Genomic DNA, 21669 nt, shown 5'->3' on the forward strand with positions numbered 1-21669 from the left:
ACCCAGCCAGCTGACAAATACACCAGAGCTTACACCAGAGCTGCTGTTTACATTGTTATCAATTCTGTCTAAGCAGAGTTTTCCTTGCCAGGGCAATGTGGGCATCTCCACCATCTAGCGACGCTATAAGCAGTAATCACCGATTTCACGCTGAATACTTTAAATTTTTGGCTGACCGCATGGCAAGGTGGGTGCTTAGCATCTCCCGGAGAGGAGACTTTAAAAGTAGGCAACTCTCTTGGTAAAGTTTCCATGTGCAATAAGCTAATATACATGTAGCTCCCCTTGCAATTCTGCTCAGGGACTCGCCAGTCATACTGCCCATGTGCATGTAACAAAGTTTTATACAACTGGCATGTAGGATCTAATGCTTGTGGTGTGTGAAGGAAACTTTGGCCCTTATTCTGAATCGGACGGTACGGCCCGCGTGCGGCCGTACCGCCGATGTTTTTAGTCTGCACATGCGCAGAGGTCAATCTGCGCATGTGCAGCCCCATTCGCCGCAGACGTATTTCGTCCGCCGCAAAGGGGGCGTATAGGGGCGTGAGGGGCTTCATACCCTCATTTCCCTATGTATACGCCCCGCGTTTCATGGGCGTTCCCATGCAAACGCGGGGCGTATGCATGCTAATCAGGGTATGACGCCACTGATGGGGGCGGAAAGCTGACGTCGCCGGATGTCAGCTCTCAGCCCCCATACAAGCTATCACACGGACGATTGTCCGTGTGGTCTCAGCTTGCGGGAGCTGCTGTGGCGTGCGGCCCTGCCTTCGATGGTCGACGACCATCGAATGCAGGGGGCAGCTCCCACCATGGTGGAGGCGTACGCCCCACCATTTTTATGCGGATCGCCAGCCGTCCGTGTACGGACGGCCGTGGCGATCCGTCTCGTGGGCAGGGATTGGTTTGTGCGGCCGGAGCACCGTGTGCGGCTCCGGCCGCACCAACCAGAATAAGGGCCTTTATCTTTAGGCTGACCAGCTGGCACTGTAGCACAATGTACATAACGTAATGGTTCCATCAGTAAGCTACAGTACATTGGCACAGCCATCTGGCAGTCTCTTTAAGAACTTTACTTCCACATTGGAACAGGTTATAGCTAAGAAGCATGGAATAAATTAGGCCTTAATCTTATTCCTCGGCTGTCACCTGAAAGGTGCACCCCCCCCCCCCCCCCCCAAATCCTGGCACCCCAGGATTGCATCCTAATTAACTTATTGGCTAATCAGGCACTGAAAGGAGGCAAGTCTACGCGGAATGCAATAGAAAAATGTATGTACATATATTCGCAATAGTGATAGACACTAATAAAAATCAAAATGATAATAAAAATATAATGTATAAATAAAAGCAAAGGATTGGAATGACCACTGGATGGCAAATAAGCATATATGTAAGCACCTGGAGGGGTTACCTGGTGGGATGCGGTGGGGGTCGTGTTTCCCCGGTCTCACGGATACCAGTCGGAAGTCTTCTCGTGATACAGGATGGTGGCACAGAACAGTCAACAAAAGAATTACTTTGACCTTTTATTGTAACACGGCCGCTGGGAACGGCTGCCTTATTTACGTAATGACATCACAACAATTCCACAATATCAGAATACAATCAGTGCAATACAACTCACACTATGCATACAAATGCGATATACCATAAAAGGACAATGGAGCTACAGGTAACTCTGAGTCACTCCGTACTCGGCCTATCACTGCAGTTTGAGAAACTACTTCCAATACGCTGCTGGACCGGCGAGCTTGTCCAATAATTTACACCTGGATACAGTGATAATACCGAGTATGAGTGAACATTACAACCAACTGTCATACTAACAAATAGTTTTAGCGAATTACCATAAAATCAATACTCGACTCACTCTAAGTACCCGGGTACACTCTCTGTTAATAAGACCGGTCAGTCCCGACGGAGGCCTATGCATAGGACTTAATATGGTTGGTTGCTTTCAGTTTGGTCATTGGTACCACCGGGTGGCACAAGTGGTCCATTAACTATGCTTTAAAGGTGAAAAGTAAGCTATCACAAATCCTGATAGATTGTCCTAGCTTCTCCAGGGGATTGCACTAAGTCCACTACGGTGGCAACTCTGGGAGGCTGCTATAAGGAATGGGCAAGGACGGTGAAGGGGGAGGTCTTGGGGAAGGCTTTGAAGATCTTGCGTCCGACTGGGATCAGTAAGTCTTCGCCAGTGCTGTGTACCCTCCTGGGACTGCTAGTGTGGGCGCCTAGACGTTGCCACAATCAGCTACACAGGACTACTGGCCACTGGCCTGCACTGTGACTCTCTATGCGGCCTCAATGGGTACAACCCTGTCATGCGCTAGGGGTGTCCATGGGTCCCTGACCCTATAACATGCCTGGCGGGTGATATAATAGGGGTGGTAGGCGGGGGCACAGTGTGCAGTAAGGTACCTGTATCGGCTGCAGGTGCTGGTTCCAACCAGTCTCGATCTCCCGGACTCTGTCACCGCTGGTCTGTCCCTGGTGACTGCATCAATGGTGCCTCTGCTGTCCAGGCTCTGCTGCTGCTAGCACCATGCTGCTGGGCTCTGGCTACTGTGCTCTGTGCTACCCACGTGCTGGCTGCTGGGCTCTGGCTGCTGGACTCTGGCTGCTGGGCTCTGTGCTGCCCACATGCTGGCTGCTGGGCTGGCACTTAATAATTACTGCAGGGCTCTGGGAGCTTGACACTGTGACTGCTGTGTTCTCTTGAACAGTTTGCACGCTGCCTGACTGGCTCCTTCTCTCACAAGCTGGGCTGTCACTCATTACTGGAGCTCTGTGCTGCTCAAGTGTCTGGCAGGTCAGGGGTCGCAGGTGCCACGCTGCTGTCTTCCTCTCTAGGTTGCCCAGTGTCTTTCAGGCTGCATGGAGAAGTCTCCTCTCTCTGTGCTAGCTGCTAACTTCCTCAGTCACGCTGCTGGCTCAGGTCACCTCTGACCTCTCTCTTCCTGTCACACTCCAGCCTGTCTGTGTTTAACTCTTTAGGTCTGAGCTGTGCCTAGTGCTGGGGTATATTAACCCCTGGTTAACTGGAATGCACAGCACCTATTATTCCACAGTTATGGGGTGTTACATCTATCTCAGACTTGGACCTTTTCCAATAAGCTAGGCCATACCTCCCAACTTCTGTGTTGGGGAAATAGGGACACTCGCGTGGCGAAGCCGCGCAAACGCCCAAAAATGGGGCGGGGCATATGCAAATGAGGGTGTGGCTTATGCTAATTAGCCGCAACCTCATTTTCATACGAGAATAGACGCTGTGCGCATGCGTCTATTCTATTAGATTGGGGGGTCTCCCAACTGCCACCCCCCGCAGCGGGACAATGCCTGCCCCGCGGGTGGGACAGCGGGACAGGACCCGAAAATCGTGACTGTCCCGCTGTAATCGTGACTGTTGGGAGGTATGAGCTAGGCAGAAATTGTTACCAGTTCCTGGATTAAAGCAGGCTTGTTCTGATCCGGTTGTGCTTTAGGAACTTGCTGTAGGCCTAAGGCAAGGGCACGAGATGTTTCTCAGGAGGAGCCAAAATAAATCAGGAAAAGCTGCACATCTCGGAGCGAGGTCCCATTTAGTAGTCTGGTCCAATGTATCCCCTAAATTCAAGGGGTTCAGGTGGTGGATGTTGTTCAGAAAGCTCCAATGGTATTGGAATAAGATCAATGTGTTTCCCTGGCCAAATATTAGATGCCAGCTTCCTCGGGAGCAGAATAGTTTTTTTTTCAAACTGTTACTTAAAAAATGATTTTGCATAATTAATGACCTTCATAGTTGTGTTTTTGAAAAATTTGTAGAACACAGTAGCTAATTGTTCTTTCTGAAATTAATTTCATTGCCTTGCAATTACATGGAAATTATTTGAATATTGCTAATTTGAGTTTAATCATTGATGAAAAGTTCTCTTCTATTTTATTAGTTGCCTTTATTAATAACGTAAATTTTTATTGATAAACAAATATTTATCTATATAAATAGGTTACAGAATAGTAAAATACCGTTTGTGCAGGCATTGTGGGTAGAGTAAAATCCAACATAATACTCTATTGAATGAAAATGAAGCAATACCAGTATATAAGAGTACAAACAATATTGTTCAATATACATAATAAATATAGCATTAATATATGAATAAAAAATATAACTATTAGATGCCTTGTAAATGAATTATTTATTAGCATATCCTCAATACATTGGAGTTAACGTTGTAAACGAATATATAATTATGTACTGTGGTCTAATGACGTAGACATCGGCCCTGCCTTATCATGTGCCCAGCTTCATCTCAATTTCAGGCTTCACCTGGGGAGTAGTATAAAAAGTAAGTATGACATAGATCAATATACAGTAGTTGCTAAAGTACATACAGTAAGTCTCCTTATTGCCGGGTCGCTGTCGTCATCCGGGGGGTTGGGCAGAGTGACGGCACATCAGACGGAGGAGCGGGGGAGGACGCAGCACTGAGATGACGCTACTTCCTCCTACTTCCTCCTCCATAGATGTGAATAACACTTCTTTTTAGAGATGTGCGTTCTCGGATTTCCCAGATCCGAGCCCGCACGAACGTCATCAATTCAAGCCCGGATCCGAGCGGCGCTCGGAGCTTCCTGCCTGACTCGGATCCGGGCGCCGGATTCTCGTGAGATCCAGAACGCTATATAAAGAGAGAGTTACCGGCGCCATTTTTCACTCGCCGAGCTGGTTACAGAGAGTAGGATAGTCTGTGTTTTTTTGCTGCTGGGGCTACTGCCAGTGCCTACTAGTGCCACTGTATGCTCTGCACTTCCAGTGGCTAGCTGCCAGCCCAGTCAGCAGTAGTACCTCTACCTGGCCACTTCAATTATACATGTGTATATGACTGCAGTGTGCACTGTTGTAAAACTTATTAACCACTTGTATACCAGTCAGCTTGTGCATCTTCTGTATAATTATTTAAACCCCCTGCTGGTGTATTTTTTACAGCCTTACATAACTAGTAAACATATTCTCTGCTGGTGCATCTACTGTACTTCTGAGTCTGACATAAATAAATATTAATAAATTAACAGTGTACTGATGCATCTAATAAATAAAATAATATCTCTGCTGGTGCATATTAATTATGGGTGTGGATTGTATTGTCGACCCCACTTAGGTCGACAGTCTTTAGGTTGACACTGTTAGGTCGACAGGCAACTAGGTCGACAGGGTTCTAGTTCGACATGGGTGAAGGTCAACAGGTGTCTAGGTCGACATTGGACAAGGTCGACATGAGATTAGGTCGAGAAATGCGTTAGGTCGACGTGGGTTAGGTCGCAGGTCGCGAGGTCGACATGGGTTTTTCACTGTTTTTTTACCTTAATGTCAACACAGTCGACATGGACACAGTTGGAAGTCAACCGCAGCCCCTCGCATTACTCGCTTCGCTCGCAATGCTTCGGGCACACTATTTTATTCTCTCACCATGCCCTAGTGGATGGTAGGGCATGAAATACCGCCTGTCGGCACATGTTGAGTCAGTGAGAAAACCCATGTTGACCTCGTGACCTATCGACCTAACCCATGTTGACCTAACGCATTTGTCGACCTAAAACCATGTCGACCTTGTTCCATGTCGACCTAGACACCTGTTGACCTTCATCCATGTCGACCTAGAACCCTGATGACCTTGTTGCATGTCGACCCAATGGTCTCGATCTAATGACTGTTGACCTAAGTCGGGTCGACAATACGACCGTATCCCATTAATTATACTGCCATATATAATATCTCTTTGGTGGTGCCTAATTAATTTACTGCCATATATATATTATCTATCTGGTGGGGCATAATTAATTTACTGCCATATATATACAGGTTGAGTATCCCCTACCTGAAATGCTTGGGACCACGAGCATTCCGGATAGGGGAATATTCCGGTTTTTGGAATAAATTGTTTTAGCCATACTTACCTGTCCCCCGATGGTGTCTGGTGGTCCCTCGGCGTCCACGCAGTCCCCGGGCGTCCACAGCAGGCCTCCGGCATCTTCTCCGGGTCTCCAGTGGTCCCAGGAATGCATTGCGCGAGTGTGCGCGCGCACCGGTGACGTCACCGGCGCGCGCGCACACTCGCGCAATGCATTCCTGGGACCGCTGGAGACCCTGGAGAAGATGCCGGAGGCCTGCTGTGGACGCCCTGGGACTTGGTAAGTATGAAAAGAGGGTTAGGGGGGGGTAAAAAAAAAAAATATTCGAATGATTCCAAAAACCACGGGTTTTGGAATAATTCGGATAAGAGATATACGGATACGGGATACTCAACCTGTAATATCTTTCTGGTGGTGCATAATTAATTGACTACCGTATATCTTTCTGGTGTGCCTAATTAATTTACTACCATATATCTTTCTGGGGGTGCCTAATTAATTCACTACCGTATATCTTTCTGGTGGTGCATAATTAATTTACTACCGTACATCTTTCTGGTGGTGCCTAATTAATTTACTACCATATATCTTTCTGGTGATGCATAATTAATTTACTACCGTATATCTTTCTGGTGAGGCCTAATTAATTTACTACTGTATATCTTTCTGGTGGTGCCTAATTAATTTATTCGTGCATTGATATGTGAGATAAGTGGACTCGTCTTTAATCACATACAACTGTTTGCGCTCAAGTGGTAATAATCACAGAGCTGACCAATCCCACTGCTGAGAGTCATTGACTGCTGCACGAATCGGCGATTTTAGCAGTTTTTATGCTTTTTAAAAAAAAATCATAACCCAAAACCCAAAACGTTTAGGGGGTGTTGAGGCAAAACCCATTAGAACCCAAAACCTGAAGATAATCAGAACCCAAAACGCAAAAAGTGTCTGGTGCACATCCCTTCTTCTTTTATCCCGGTTCAGATTGTCGGGTTGCTGCACCCGGGATATTCGACATGACCCTTTCACACCGCACGCCAATCCGGATCAACATGACAGCAACCCGGGATCGACCCGGGTTATTTGTATGGTGTGAAAGGGTTATTAGACATGCTGGTTACTAAAAAGTATACTATGAAAATGTTCCTATCATGACAAATGACGATTAATGATAAGAATCATTAATAATTATGATTTTTATTCATAGTATTCAAAAACAATCTTATGAAATTAAAATCCCCCATTAATCCATAAAAAATAGGGAATTTGTCCAGTTTTTTTTTTTTGAGCCTATGCATTCCTTTAAAAGTTGGACAGATATACACACTCAGTATAACCCATCCTGAAAACTCCTGCAATTTATTTCAAGCGTCAGAAAAGAATAATGAAGTTGGCTGTGTAGCTGCTAGCTGAGTCATTATAGGTAAAGCAATGTAGAACGATTCTTCATGCCAGTGATGATATAAGAGTAAACTGCACATCTGTAAAATGTACCAGTGTGACGTGAAATTACATTAAAAGTAAAGCAAAACGCATATGTGTCCTGGGCGTACCAGCCATAGTTTTAGCTACAATAAATATTTAATTCAAGAGATACAAGGACGGTAATAACACCTTGCTGGTTATCTTGGCTATGGATAATAATGTTCATCACTAACAGCGCGTAGCAAAACATTCTGTACTTATTACATAAGACATTTGTAATTGGACAAAAGAAATCATTCTTACAGAGCTAAGCACACTGCCACTTATATAATACTAGGGGATTCATTGCGCCCTACGGGCACTCTTCACACCGTCGTAAGGGGCTCCGCCCACTTAACATGTGAACGACTTTATTGTGTGAAATGTGTTTTTTATTATATGGAGGATGACCTGTATTGGTACTTTAGTTATAGGTTAAAGGTTGAAGCTAAAAAGGGCGTTTGCTTGTGAAGGCGGTGTGGGTTGTTTGGTTGGTATGAAGAGTGATTAGTTGGTGCGGCTTGTTGCAGGAGTACTGCGTGATGGAGAGGGACAGGTGCATTGTTTGGGCTCGTGGATGTGGGGGTGTTGCGGGGGGTGAAAGTGTGTGGTGGTGGTGTCGTAGGTAGGGGTGTGTTGGGTGTGTGAGGGTTGGGTGCAAGGGTGCTATGGGTGTGGAGAGATGTTAGGGGGTGATGCGTGTGGGAAAGTTGCGGGTGCAGGGATAATGTTTGTCATGGAGTTGTAGGTACGGGGTGGGCTGTGTGGGTGGTGTGGGTTGGTTAGGTGTGGTTGTGTACCGTTTCAGTGAGGGGAATTTTTTGGTGGTGCTGTGGGTGTAGGAGCAAGGGTAGTGTTTTGAGTGAGGTGGGGTGTATTAGTCCCACGGATGAGGGAGTGGCAGGTGTGGGGTTGTTGCAGGTGGGGGAGTGTTTGGGGGGGTGCTGTGGGTGTGGCAGGAGTGGGTATGGTTGTTTTGCGGGTGGTGGAGTTGCAGGTGTGGGGGTGGCGCATGTGGGTGATGCGGGTGTGTGAGGTGCGGGAGTGAGGGTGATGTAATTGGGTGGGGGGTGGTTGTGGGTGGTACGCCAGTGTTGGAGGGGTGGGTCGGGTGTTTTGGCGTGGGTTAGGGAAGGGGTCTGGGCGCGCTGTGGATGTGTGAAAGTTCGGTATACCAGTGGTGGGGGAGGGTCGGGTGTGGGTGTAATGTGGGTGTGTGAGGCATGCTGTTCGAATGCTGAAGTTTCCCTACCTTGCGGGGGCTTAGTAACGTGGCTCTGCAACTGTGTAATGTTAGGCAGCGGGTCCTGCGTAAGCGGCAGTGGTGGGTAATGGAGGATGGGTTAGCTGATATGGAGGTTTTGCCTTCCATTCCCTTTAGGCAGCCAGTGCTGGATGGCACTGATAGTGTAGGTGCTCCCTGCCATGTACAACAGTGGGTCGTGCGGGAGGGAGCATCAGGGATGGCACCATTCTCCACTGCTCCCTCGGTGAGTGAGGGCCTCCCGAGAGGAATGGCTGGCCCTAGGAAATTTTGGGGGTGTGGCCTAATCACAGGAGGCGTGGCCACCTCCCACTATTAGTCCACGCCCTCAAAGTTTACAGGGGGAGTGAAAAAACCCTGTAAAGTTTAGTGGCAGTGTTATTGTGCCCCCCCCCCCCCCTTGCAGCAGCACACACGTACAGCATGTGCTGACAGGAAGCTCAGCATGAGCTCTCATACTGTGAGTGAGATGCTGAGCCTGCTGTCAGCACTCAGCACAGCACATGCTGTATGTATGTGCTGCTGCTGCCCGGGAGGGAGGTCAGATTATGGACCAGGGTGAGTGGCAGCAGGGGTGGACTCCCCTCCGTGTGCGGGAGCAGGCAGCTGCGGGGTGCCGCTCCCTCATGAGTGTCAGAAGGCAGCAGGGGTGGGCTCCCCTCCGTGTGCGGGAGCAGGCAGTGCGGGGTGCCGCTCCCTCGTGAGTGTCAGCAGGCGGCAGGGGTGGGCTCCCCTTCTTGTGCGGCAGCGGGGAGTACAGATTGAGCGGAGCGGCGGCAAATGGCAGCAGGGGGGGCTCAGACCAAAAACATCGAGAACGGAGGCAGTATTCGGACAAGTCTGAATCAGCCCCTTAGACCTGATCGCAGGACAAATTTGTTCTCAAATTGGGCAAAACCATGCTGCACTGTTAGATTTGGGTGAGGTGTGTTTAAACTGAAATCTATATTATTATTATAATAATTATTATAATTTTATTTATATCTGAAATCTAAAATGCAGTGTCAAAATAAAGCAGCCAGTATTTACCCTGCACAGAAACAAAATAACTCACACAAATTTAACTCTCTTCACAGGTTATATCATGCACTTTCTATAAAAAAAATCAGAACTAATCTCATTTAAAAAAAGCATTTACAGAAGGGTAAAAGTAATCAATATCATAAAAAGATGAACCGTGCTTGACTACTAAAATATGAGGTACAAAGCAGTAGTAATCCGACGCGTTCCGTCAATGTGACTTCATCAAGGGGTCCATGTTACTTTATACTGCATGGACTATGGTGTATTTTTTTTACAGTGCTTTGCATTTACTATATATATTTATCAAGTGGTCTAGACCAGTGGTAGCCAACCCTAGCCCTCGAGAGCTACCAACAGTTCACATTTTCCAGACAACTAAGCTGCTGCACAGCTGCACTCATTAATCACTGACACATTTTAAAAGATACACAGGTGGAGCTCTTTAGCTCACTTGTGATTCTGTGAGGAGACCTGCAAAACATGCACTGTTGGTAGCTCTCAAGGACTAGGGTTGGCTACCCCTGGTCTAGACCATGCACTCTTTTGTTAGCCAAACCTCTGTGGTGACTGACCACACCCCCTAAAGAGACTGGGGACTGGCCACACCCCTACTTTAGCATTCTCACAGTACTCCTCCATGCCGCAGTCCAAAACTGGATGGGACAGACCTACGAGAGGAGCTGGAAACTTGGTAAAAGTATGAGAGCATGGGGTAGGAGTGAGTAAGCTTGCGAGAGGGAGGCTAGTAGTAGTTCTTTTATTTATAAGGTGCCACAAAGTGTCTGCAGCGCCGTACATAGCAAACAAAAACAAATTACACGGTAACATACAGGGTGTGTTGATAAAATACAGCATAAATAGGGGTATAGCTGGTAGAACTAAAATCAGCATCAGTTCTGAAATAGGTGTCGAAATTGTCGAGGAGACTGAAAATGAAGTAGAGGAAGGGAAGAACAGGGCAGGAGTGCTGGTGAGGTAAAGAGGTAGGGTGAGTACGTGAGGAAGGAGGGCCCTAACAGACTAAAAGGAGGTGGGTGGACGAACGAAAAACAATAGGATAAGTAGGAACGGATGGGAGCGGATGGAGGGGTTGGGTAGGCAGGATAGGAGGAGCGAAAGAGGTTAGGAGGAGGAGGGATAGGCTAGTCGGAAGAAGTGGGTTTTGAGGGAGTGCTTGAAGGAGGTAAGGGAATCAGAAAGCCTGATGGGTGGCAGGAGGTTGTTCCAGTGCAGGGGGGCAGTGCGAGAGAAGTCTCGGACAAGGGAGTGGGAGGAGGTGATTAGGTGAGAGGTCAGGCGGCGGTCAGCGGTGGTGCGAAGAGGACGGGAGGGAGTGTGGATAGAGATCAGTGAAGAGAGGTAAGGAACAGTGGAGGGTGGAGTGGGCAAATGGGCACAGGGAGCAGGAGATTGGGCCGGATACATTGGGGGCAGGATATGACTGAAGATTGGGGTGATGCGTCACTTGGCATATGCTGAGTCTATTTATTAGTAAAGGAGCCCATACACGGTCCGTTGTGTACGGCTCCGTTCTGTACTATGCGATGCGCGCTCCCACGCATCAGATAGTACGGTACAAAAAGTATGTGCTGCACATACTTTTTGTACTAGGTACACATCGGAACGGATCGCAGTGCATGCACACTGCATGCACTAGGGATGCGATCCGATCCGATGTGTGCTATTTAAGTCCCAAATGGATCCGTTAAACGGACCGTGTATGGGCTGCTTAAGTATATACATATTTTATAAACTGCATTATTTAATATGTTAATAAATCCATTCATCAGGAACTACTGTATGTGTCACATTCACAAATGTACAGTATATGCAATATCATAGCACAGCATAAAATATGAACTCGTTTAAGATGGAGAAACAATATATTTGTCCACTATTTAATAGTAAGATGTAATGTATTTTGTAGACTTGGAAACGGACATGTGTAATTGCCTTCAAGGTGATTTTGTCGTGTTCCCAACATACGGCCTAATACAGAATTCAGTTCAAAATCTTTTCATCATCTCAAGTGATTAAATATTAACAATGTAAAAGTTTATTATACAATTCTAGTATTGGGGATTCAGGTAAAATGTGTTCTGTGTCCCCCACCCTCCCCTGGGACCTGCTCTAGTTCTCATCTTCACATGTCCTTGTACTGGACCCTTTATTGTGATATTATATCAATAAGCAAAAGTGTAATCTACTGTATACAACAGAGTTTTATTGCACTTATTACTGTGATGTATTTTTTTATTTTATGTTGAAACTTTTCCAGAACATGTTTTGTTTGCTGTACAGGAAGCAGTCACAGATGGAAGGTATCTGCAAGGTTTGCTATTGGCAGGTTCATCCTATTAATGTTGCCAATTTACTGAAAATTATTTATTGCTTCTTCATATCAGACATCAAGTGGAACAAAAACTACAAGAGACTGTTTGAGGGCACAAAGAGAGGTGCTGGAATATGTACTGAAATATATTCATAATCTATAGACAGGGAGATTCTTGTACATAATACAAATGCAAGTCCAGACTGTTGATGTGAATGTAATGCCAATACGACTATACCCCCATTTTCTGCACATCTATGCAATTACACCACCTCTTCCATCGCCAAAACAGTCACATTCAGTATCACTGGCACTCACACCTACCCTTCATAAGGAGCAGGGTAAATTATAGGGTCTGGTAGGCCATGCAATTGCACAGGATGCTTGTGGCCAGTGTCTGCACAGTGTTCCATGCAGTCTGGTTGTTTACATGGACACTGTTGAAAATGTCCCTCCCAAAATGGCTGCCACCTCAAAGGAGAAAGTTATGAAGGATGCTAGAGTAGGAAGGGGCCATTTTGGGATGGATCATGGAAGAGTTGGGATCATGGTATCGCTGACCTGTAGGGAGGGCGGGTGTGAATAATGGCTGCAGACAGAGGAAAGCAGCAGCAGTGGCAAGAAACTTCTTACAATGAGCAGATGGGGCATTACTTCCATGGCCAAGCAGCAGATAAATCCCTTGGAGCAGCCAGCAGTACCTGCCTTTGCTGATCTGTTATCTAATTATTGGACTAATCAGGCTATTTGGAAACTTCCTATTGCCTAATTACTAATTAGAGTAGTGTGCCTAATTACTAATTAGAGTAGTGTGTCCAGGGGTCGTAAAGCAAGTCCTGTAAATTTTTCCTTAAAATAACTATTTTAGAAAAATTTGGACATCCCCCGAAGTTACAAGAGAACAGCACCGATAATGCCTGTAGAAACTACCGTGGCTTATTGCTCTCCTTCAGTTGAATTTGAAAACCCGTGAGAAGCAGGAAAAAGCCTGTGGTGTGAGGTTTTTCAGTATTAGAGAAAGAATAATAAGCGAATGTAGCAAAGGTGACAAAATCTATATTTTTTTTATTTATGATGGACTAGGATAGAATATCAGATTCAGAAATATAATTTTTGGTTACCCGAAATAGAAATATCACATGACATTTTGTAGGTTATGTCATCCTATAGTATCATTAAATAATAATCTAGTGACATTTTAAGCTCTGGGAAAGAGAGCTAAGGGCTAGCCCTTTAAATGACATGTGTACATGTGTCACCTATGACACTGACACTTATGCTGTATTTAATATTGAGCACCTTGGGGGATTTTATATGTCATCTCAAATTTATGAGTCTGGTAACTTTACTGTGAAAGCACACAGGAGTGAGAATATGTATTATCTGTATTGTATTTGGTATACAGAATCACAGGGAACATAATTGCTTATCTGCAGACTTAGATGCGTACAAAGCCTATGAGACAGTTCAGTATTTACGTCATTCCTTCATTCATATTGGACTATGGACACTTATACTTCACAGGATAATGACTCTCTAGTTCTGCAATGTCAAAGTTAATAGAGTATCCCGCTTAGTATAAGTAATGGCCGAGGCTGAATTTTGATCATTACTACCTGTAGATATATAACCTTTGTCACCTTTCAGCTAGTTTCACCAATTGTGCCACAGAGCATAATATGGCGTCATTATCACCTCCTTGGTTTAACTCACATTAGTTGTCTTATCTCTGTCCTTGTTTTTTTCTGTACTGATCAAAGAAAATGAGTGACATTTTGTACTATACAAGGGAATAGCCTTCCCTCGCTATGTACATTTCCAACCACAGGATTCCTGCATTAATGCTAAATCTGGTTCTGCTAGTGACATTGCTATTACAGGCTTCTTCTTGTGGAAGGTACAGTAGGATCATGAATACAATGTTGTAATGTTTGACAGCAGGACAGAAACTATAGATCCATACTGTTGATGTGTGTGTGTGTGTGTGTGTGTGTGTGTGTGTATGTATATGTGATACTTTTTATAAGTAGCATTATGTTTTTTACATGCATACACACAGGGCATAAAATGGTCCTGGGGAGGTGGTGGAATTCATTTCTATGCCACCGACAAATCCCAACATTAGGTGAGCCTGGGCTAGTGCCAGGGTTTTTGACAACCCCCTGCATACTATGAATTTGTGCCCTATAGTCTATATTTTATAAAGGGACAGTGGCCACATAATTGTTCCCCAACTGTAAATTACTTTACACAGTAGCACAATCTCATTCACATTACACCACATGTAGTGCCCTTGATTCCTATTACACCACATAGTAGTGCCCCTTACTCATATTATGACACACAGTAGTGCCTCTTATTCACATTACGTCACTCAGAAGAGCCCCTTATTCATGTTGTATTCAGGATGTTGCAGGTAATTATTCTGTTTTGGCAAATATCATCTATTGACCATTAAATCAGTAAAAGGAAAGTAATAAAATGAAAAAAAAAATTAAAATTACATTAAAAATAAATATATTGTTTTTTACGATAGACTATAGGGAGTGGAGTCCCAGGCCCAGGCAGACAAGTGGGCTGTTTGGTCAGTGGTGTGCTTTGCCAGCAGGCAGCCTTGGAAACAGCTAACCTTCCAGTATGCAAATGCAGATGTCACAGCTCGGGAGGTTTTGCTCACATTGCCATCCCATAGCAGAGCTTCTGTGATGTGCGTTCCGCTGCAGAACTCAAACCTGAAGATGTCAGCTGGCTTTTATTATATGGGATGGCATCGGACAGTGGCATCCTGACATTCACAATCTAGATGGTCCCTGGTGAGTATTTTAACCATACACCTAACCCCTCCTTCTCTCGGCCTAACCCTATGTTCTCCTTTAGCGTAACCTTAATCCCCCCCATCTGGCAGGGATAGTTGAATGAGGAAGTTTCCTCTCCACTACTTCAGAGGCTAACATCTTGGCGGTATTGCCTCTTGCTTCACCTCAATTAAAGAGGAACCAGGAAGAGCTAAAGCAGCAGTCGGTCCCTGCATACATAGATGATACTCTGATGAAATTCTCTTTTCTTATGTCTACTTTATTTTTAACCATCTTCCAACTGCTGTGTAAAAATGGCTAATATGAGTCGATGTAAAAATATATCCTTGAAAGAACCCAACTGCGCTATCTCGAATATATTATTTCAGTTACCAAAATCCAAAAGGATCCTGACAAGGTTCCTGCTGTTTTGAATTCTCTGCAACCCGTTGTGTTACATAGGGACTCAAAAGATTTCTTGAATACATTATTTTGTATGATAACTTATTAGAATAGAAAAGGGAAAATGTTAAGACTTGGCCTCCAGAGGCGCTTTCATCATCCTAAAATTATTATTATTATTATAATTTTATTTATAAGGCGCCACAAGTGTTTCGCAGCGCCGTACAAAGGAACAATACAGGGAGACAAAACTTGGCATAACATTGAATAAATAACAAAAATACAGTACAAATAAAGAGCACCACAGTTCAATACACATTACAGCTTAAATGTAAGTAGTGAGGACCCAATCAACATACAACTAGAGGCTTGAGGCCAATGATGGAGATGAGTATGAAGATGGTCACTGAGTGTTGGAGTAAAGGAGAGCTGTGAGTGAAATGTGAAGAGAAGTGGGCTTTGACAACAGGAGGGAAGAGGGCCCTACTCAGAGGAGCTTACAATCTAGTAGGATGGGGAGACAGACAGATTACAAGAGGTGTAAGGGAGGGGGTGGTGGTTAGATAGCAGGATGTAAACAGGCAAGGGGTCGGAGAACCAGCTGGTTTATGCAGTGGAAGGGTACGCTTTGATGAATAGGTGAGTTTTCAGTGCCCGTTTGAAGCTTTGCAAGGTCGGGGAGAGTCTAATGGAGCGAGGGAGTGCGTTCCACTGAAGGGGTGCAGCACGGGCAAAGTCCTGTACTCTAGCATGGGAAGCAGTGATCAGGGTGGAGGAGAGACGACAGTCGTCAGCTGACCGTAGAGGGCGGGAGGGTGTATGAATGGAGATGAGGTTAGAGATATATGGAGCAATGGAATTAGAGATGACCCTGTATGTGAGTGTGAGGTGTTTGAAGAGGATTCTGTAGGGGAATGGAAGCCAGTGCAGATTTTGTTGAAGGGGAGTAGCAGAATTAGAGCGGCGGGAGAGGAAGATAAGCCTGGCTGCAGCATTGAGGACAGATTGGAGAGGAGCTAGTTGGGATTGAGCGAGGCCAGTGAGAAGAGCATTACAGTAGTCAAGCCGTGAGATGACTAATGAGTGGATGATCAGCTTAGTTGCACTCTGTGAGAGAAAGGGCCTGATGCGAGCAATGTACGTATGTGGGGTGCAAAGGAGAGGGAGGAGTCAAGAGTGACACCCAGGCAGCGGAGTTGGGGAACAGGGGAGATGATGGTGTTGTTAACAGTGATAGAGATATTAGTAGGGGGCATAGCTCTGGGTGGGGGAAAGATAATAAGTTCGGTTTTGTCCATATTCAGCTTCAGAAATCGCTCAGACATCCAGGTAGAGATGGCAGCGAGGCAGTTGGAAACTTGAGAGAAAACAGTGGGGGACAGATCAGGAGAGGAGAGGTAGATTTGGGTGTCATCTGCATAGAGGTGATATTGGAAGCCAAAGGAGTTAATGAGTGCACCCAGAGAGGAGGTGTACAGAGAGAACAGAAGGGGGCCAATATATTTATTCAGCAATGCAACAGTATTCCAACATCCCGATACCACATAGCTTCTCCTTCCATTTGTGTTTACCTCCTATATAACATTTGGCACAGTTTTTTTTTTAATTCCTTTTGTTAGAAATAAATTATTTTCTTTTATTGTGGGAATAAAGTGAATTATTGGATGGATCTTTCCATCCATTACCAGCTATACAGAACATAAAAATCTCCACAATCTGTAATCAACCTAGACACTAGGGCCAGATGCCCTTAGCTTCAAAAAGTGATTAAGTGGAGAATGATAAACAACCAACCAATCAGCTCCTAACTGCTATGTCACAGGCTGGGTTTGAAAAATGACAGGTAGAAGCTGATTGGCTAGTTGTTTATCGTTCTACAGTTTGATACATCTGGCCCAATGGAACTGACTTATCACCATCGATATCTGATCATGCTGTGAAAATGTCGGCCCAAACTGCAATGTGATAACTTCTTAAATAACATGGATGTATTAAATGCTGCATGCCAGGACAGAACTTGCAAGAATGTTTATGTGCTGTGCATGCGCAGCGGCCAACACCACCACCGCCAGTGGCTTCTTCCCTTCTTGCTGGAACTCCCCCAAACTGCGACTCCCCCACCCCTGCTCATACTTACCAATACCTGTGGATCAATGGTCAGCGCACCTGGGAAGCTGCCAGTTTACACCGGGGGGTCACAGGAGCCTCGATTACAGGCAGCCCTCACCAGAGCACCAGTCCATAAGTTGGCGAGTATGATATTTCAGACTGTGATTAGCCAATGAGTCCATCAGACAGATAAAGCTGATCACACTGGGCCAGTCCCCACACTGCCTAAGGCAGTGGTTCCCAAACTGTGTGCCGTGGCTCCCTGGGGTGCCTCAGGACACTTGCAGGGGTGCCACGGGTTGGTGGTCCAGGACCAATTCAAATTATTTATGATCAATTATTTATGGACAAAACCAGTGCTGGTGGCTGCCAGTCATAAAATGTGTGTATAATCTGAAGCAAATCATGCCCTTTAACATATAAATGTACCTAAGAACCACATATAAATATATTTTTTGTGGGCCTAGGGGTGCCATGGAAAAATTCTGATACTCTAGGGTGCCGTGATTCGAAAAAGATTGGGAACCCCTGGCCTAAGGGCAAAGAAAACTGTGCAGGATTTGGGGATTTACAGTGAGCTCTATGCTCTATTTTGTGTATTTAAAAAAAAAAATTGTCAATTTGGCCAGACCGCCTCTCCAAGATAATTATGCAATCTGCTTACTAAGAAAATGTAAATTAAAGGGTTTGGAGCAGTGGGCCTTATTCTAGTTCACTCTTTCTGACAAAATCCTTCTTAGATGGACAAAACCATGTGCACTGCAGGGGGGGGGGGCAGATGTAAAATGTGCAGATAGAATTAGATTTGGGTGAGTTATTTTGTTTCTGTGCAGGGTAAATACTGGCTGCTTTATTTTTACACTGAAATATAGATCTCACTTTGAAGTAAAACCCCACCCAAATCTAATTCTCTCTGCACAAATTACATCTGCCCCACCTGCAGTGCACATGGTTTTGCCCATCTAAGAAGGATTTTGTCAGAAAGAGTGAACTAGAATAAAGCCCAGTGTCTCACAAAAAACTTTTACAAAAGCCATTTAATGCATTCAGGTAATACTAAAATAATGCAAAAAAAGGTGTGAAAACACCCATTTCACATTATTTTATTAAAACAACTTTTTGTAATCCTGCCCCTAAATCATTCACAGGCCTGCTGGTCACTGGGGGTTATTCAGAACTGATCACACGCAGGGCTACCATCAGAAATTGTGGGGCGCGGGTCTGCGAAAATAGGCAGGAATTTAGATTTTTACATTGGGTTCCTGCTCAAACAGTAACAAATCAATTAAAACTGTCAATAACGAATTATACATACATGCATTTATAATGGTGTTGATATCGTTTTCAGTATTAAACGTAACTTTTTTTTATAGTGCACATATCTTTTTATTTGTTTTATTCACAATGGTATAAATGTATGATTTATTTTATTTATGTATACAGTTGTAAACATGGTTTCATGAATGTAATCCTTCTATTTTTCTGCTGACAATAAAAGAATGAAATGCGTAATATTATAAAGATATAGGATTTGGTAATTGCGGAAATGGCCATTTATTCTTTGGACTCCTGGAAACAAGCAGGCAGGTTACAGAATAGCCGATCACTACGTGACATTTCCAAATGTGAGCTACTGGAGAGAATCATTTATTCTTCTGTCTGTTTACCTCAACGGTTTATTAGCTCATGTTGCTTAAGGGCCAATCAGTCACAAGATAAGTCACGATCAGATCCATGGTTCCAATTAAAGAACTACCTAAGCCATTCTTTATTCTTCAGCAATCTGCCTGATTTGGCTGAAAATATTACACACGATCGAGGATCACTTTTTTTTTTACCTTGGTCATGTTTGCCTTAGAATGGAAAGCAGTAGGAGGTACTCATGACAAAGGCCCTTATTCAGATCTGATCGCAGTACAAATTTGTTCTCAAAATGGGCAAAACCATGTGCACTGCAGGTGGGGCAGATGTAACATGTGCAGAGAGAGTTAACTTTGGGTGGGGGTGTGTTGAAACTGAAATCTAAATTGCTGTGTAAATATAATGCAGCCAGTATTTACCCTGCACAGAAACAAAATAACTCACACAAATCTAACTCTCTCTATACATGTTACATATGCCCCACTTGCTGTGCACACGGTTTTGCCCATTTTGAGAACAAATTTGTAATGCGATCAGATCTGAATAAGGGCCAAAGTCTGAACATGGATAATGTAGATCTTCACTCAAGCATATTACTCACTGAAATGTACAACCACCCTGCACTTTGTGTCCCTGATTCTGGTTGGCAGCAGTGGTAATTCGCTGCTTAGCAAGACTTGTTATGCCGTCTGCCAGATATACTCGAGTCGCAGCACTGCGAATGGATGATTTGTGTATACATCCATTCGCCTGAAATCATTTGATGCAAGATACAAGCTTAAATGGTTATGTATAAGCCTTCTAGCTGGTTATGTATTAGCCTCCATGCAAGATACAAGCTTAAATGGTATGTATTAGCCTTCTAGCTGCCACAGGCGCGGGACATTTGTGCCAGTCTGACCATTTCTTTTAAAAACAGCAGATGATTGCTGCTTTAATAAACCTGCAGAATCGCACAAAGGGCCTGATTCTACATCATTCGTAAGGGGCCGAATTCAGCCCCATTCCGATGAAGGGGGGTTTGCACGGGACATTTCTGTACATGTGCAAACCCGGGCACCGAACTGCGACCATCAAATATTTTCGCCTGCTAGCGGAGGCATGCAAGGGGATGTGTTAGCGAGGGGATAGTGGAGGCATGCAAGGGGATGTGTTAGTGAGGGGATAGTGGAGGCATGCAAGGGGATGTGTTAGTGAGGGGATAGCTGAGGCATGTAAGGGGATGTGTTAGTGAGGGGATAGCGGATGCATGCAAGGGGATGTGTTAGTGAGGGCATAGTGGAGGCATGCAAGGGGTTGTGTTAGTGATTGAATAGTGGAGGCATGCAAGGGGATGTGTTAGTGAGAGGATATAGTGGAGGCATGCAAGGGGATGTGTTAGTGAGGGGATAGCGGAGGCATGCAAGGGGATTTGTTAGTGAGGGCATAGTGGAGGCATGCAAGGGGATGTGTTAGTGATTGAATAGTGGAGGCATGCAAGGGGATGTGTTAGTGAGGGGATAGCGGAGGCATGCAAGGGGATGTGTTAGTGAGGGGATAGCGGAGGCATGCAAGAGGAGGTGTTAGGGCCTTATTTTGGTTCATTCTTTCTGACAAAATCCTTCTTAGATGGGCAAAACCATGTGCACTGCAGGTGGGGCAGATGTAACATGTGCAGAGAGTATTAGATTTGGTGGGGTTTTACTACAAAGTGAGATCTATATTGCAGTGTAAAAATAAAGCAGTCAGTATTTTCCCTGCACAGAAACAAAATTACTCACCCAAATCTAATTATCTCTGCACAAGTAACACCTGCCTTACCTGCAGTGCTCATGGTTTTGTCCATCTAAGAAGGATTTTGTCAGAAAGAATGAACCAAAATAAGGCCCTTAGTGAGGGCATAGTGGGGGCATGTAAGGGGATGTGTTAGTGAGGGGATAGCGGAGGCATGCAAGGGGATGTGTTAGTGAGGGGATAGCAGAGGCATGCAAGGGGAGGTGTTAGTGAGGGGATAGCGGAGGCATGCATGTGGATGTGTTAGTGAGGGGATAGCGGAGGCATGCAAGGGGATGTGTTAGCAGGGGCGGATCCAGGATAAAATGACAGGGGGGGCACCATGATAAAAGAGGGTTTGGGTGGGGGAGGGGCGGTGTTAGTGGTGCCAGTGTACATGCTAAGAGAGCGGCAGAGAGAGGTTGGGAATGGGATTAAAAATAGGCCCTGGCATTTAAAGTACGCAGGCCCACCATGGCGACAAAAGTGAAGGATGTAGTTGTGCTCGCGCCGAAGGCGCGCTTTGGAAAAGGGGGTGTGATCACTCAACAGGGGGCGTGTCCTTGAGTGTAGTGTACAACATCATATACAACTTCTACACATTATGCAACAAAATACTAGACCCCATTATACTTGCCCCTTACACATGATGCCAAATGGAATGAGCCAAAATTCACATACTGCCACATGGATTGAGCCAAAATTCAAATAATGCCACACGGATTGTCACAAAATTCACATAATGCCACACGGATTGAGCCAAAATTTACATAATGCCACATGGATTGAGCCAGAATTCACATAATGCCACACAGATTAAGCCAAAATTCACAATATGCTTCATAAACAGGGACATTGTCCACCAAATGCGTGCATTAAACATAATGTCCATTACATGTTAAATTACGCGCCATTATGTCCATTATGTATTATGCCAAACACCATAATGCCTATTTAAAATTATGCTACATAAGTGCTGCTTATCTACA

The 21669-nt window shown here is 44.9% G+C and overlaps 1 protein-coding gene across 2 annotated transcripts in view; it reads left to right on the plus strand.

The window, feature by feature from the left end:
• TRIM55 (tripartite motif containing 55) overlaps positions 1-21669 on the plus strand; it is a 144104-nt gene that overhangs the window by 31693 nt on the left and 90742 nt on the right. The gene's annotated exons all lie outside the window — the stretch shown is intronic.

Source organism: Crinia signifera, chromosome 5 (genome assembly GCF_055691185.1).
Source record: "Crinia signifera chromosome 5, ASM5569118v1, whole genome shotgun sequence".
NCBI classification, from domain to species: domain Eukaryota; kingdom Metazoa; phylum Chordata; class Amphibia; order Anura; family Myobatrachidae; genus Crinia; species Crinia signifera.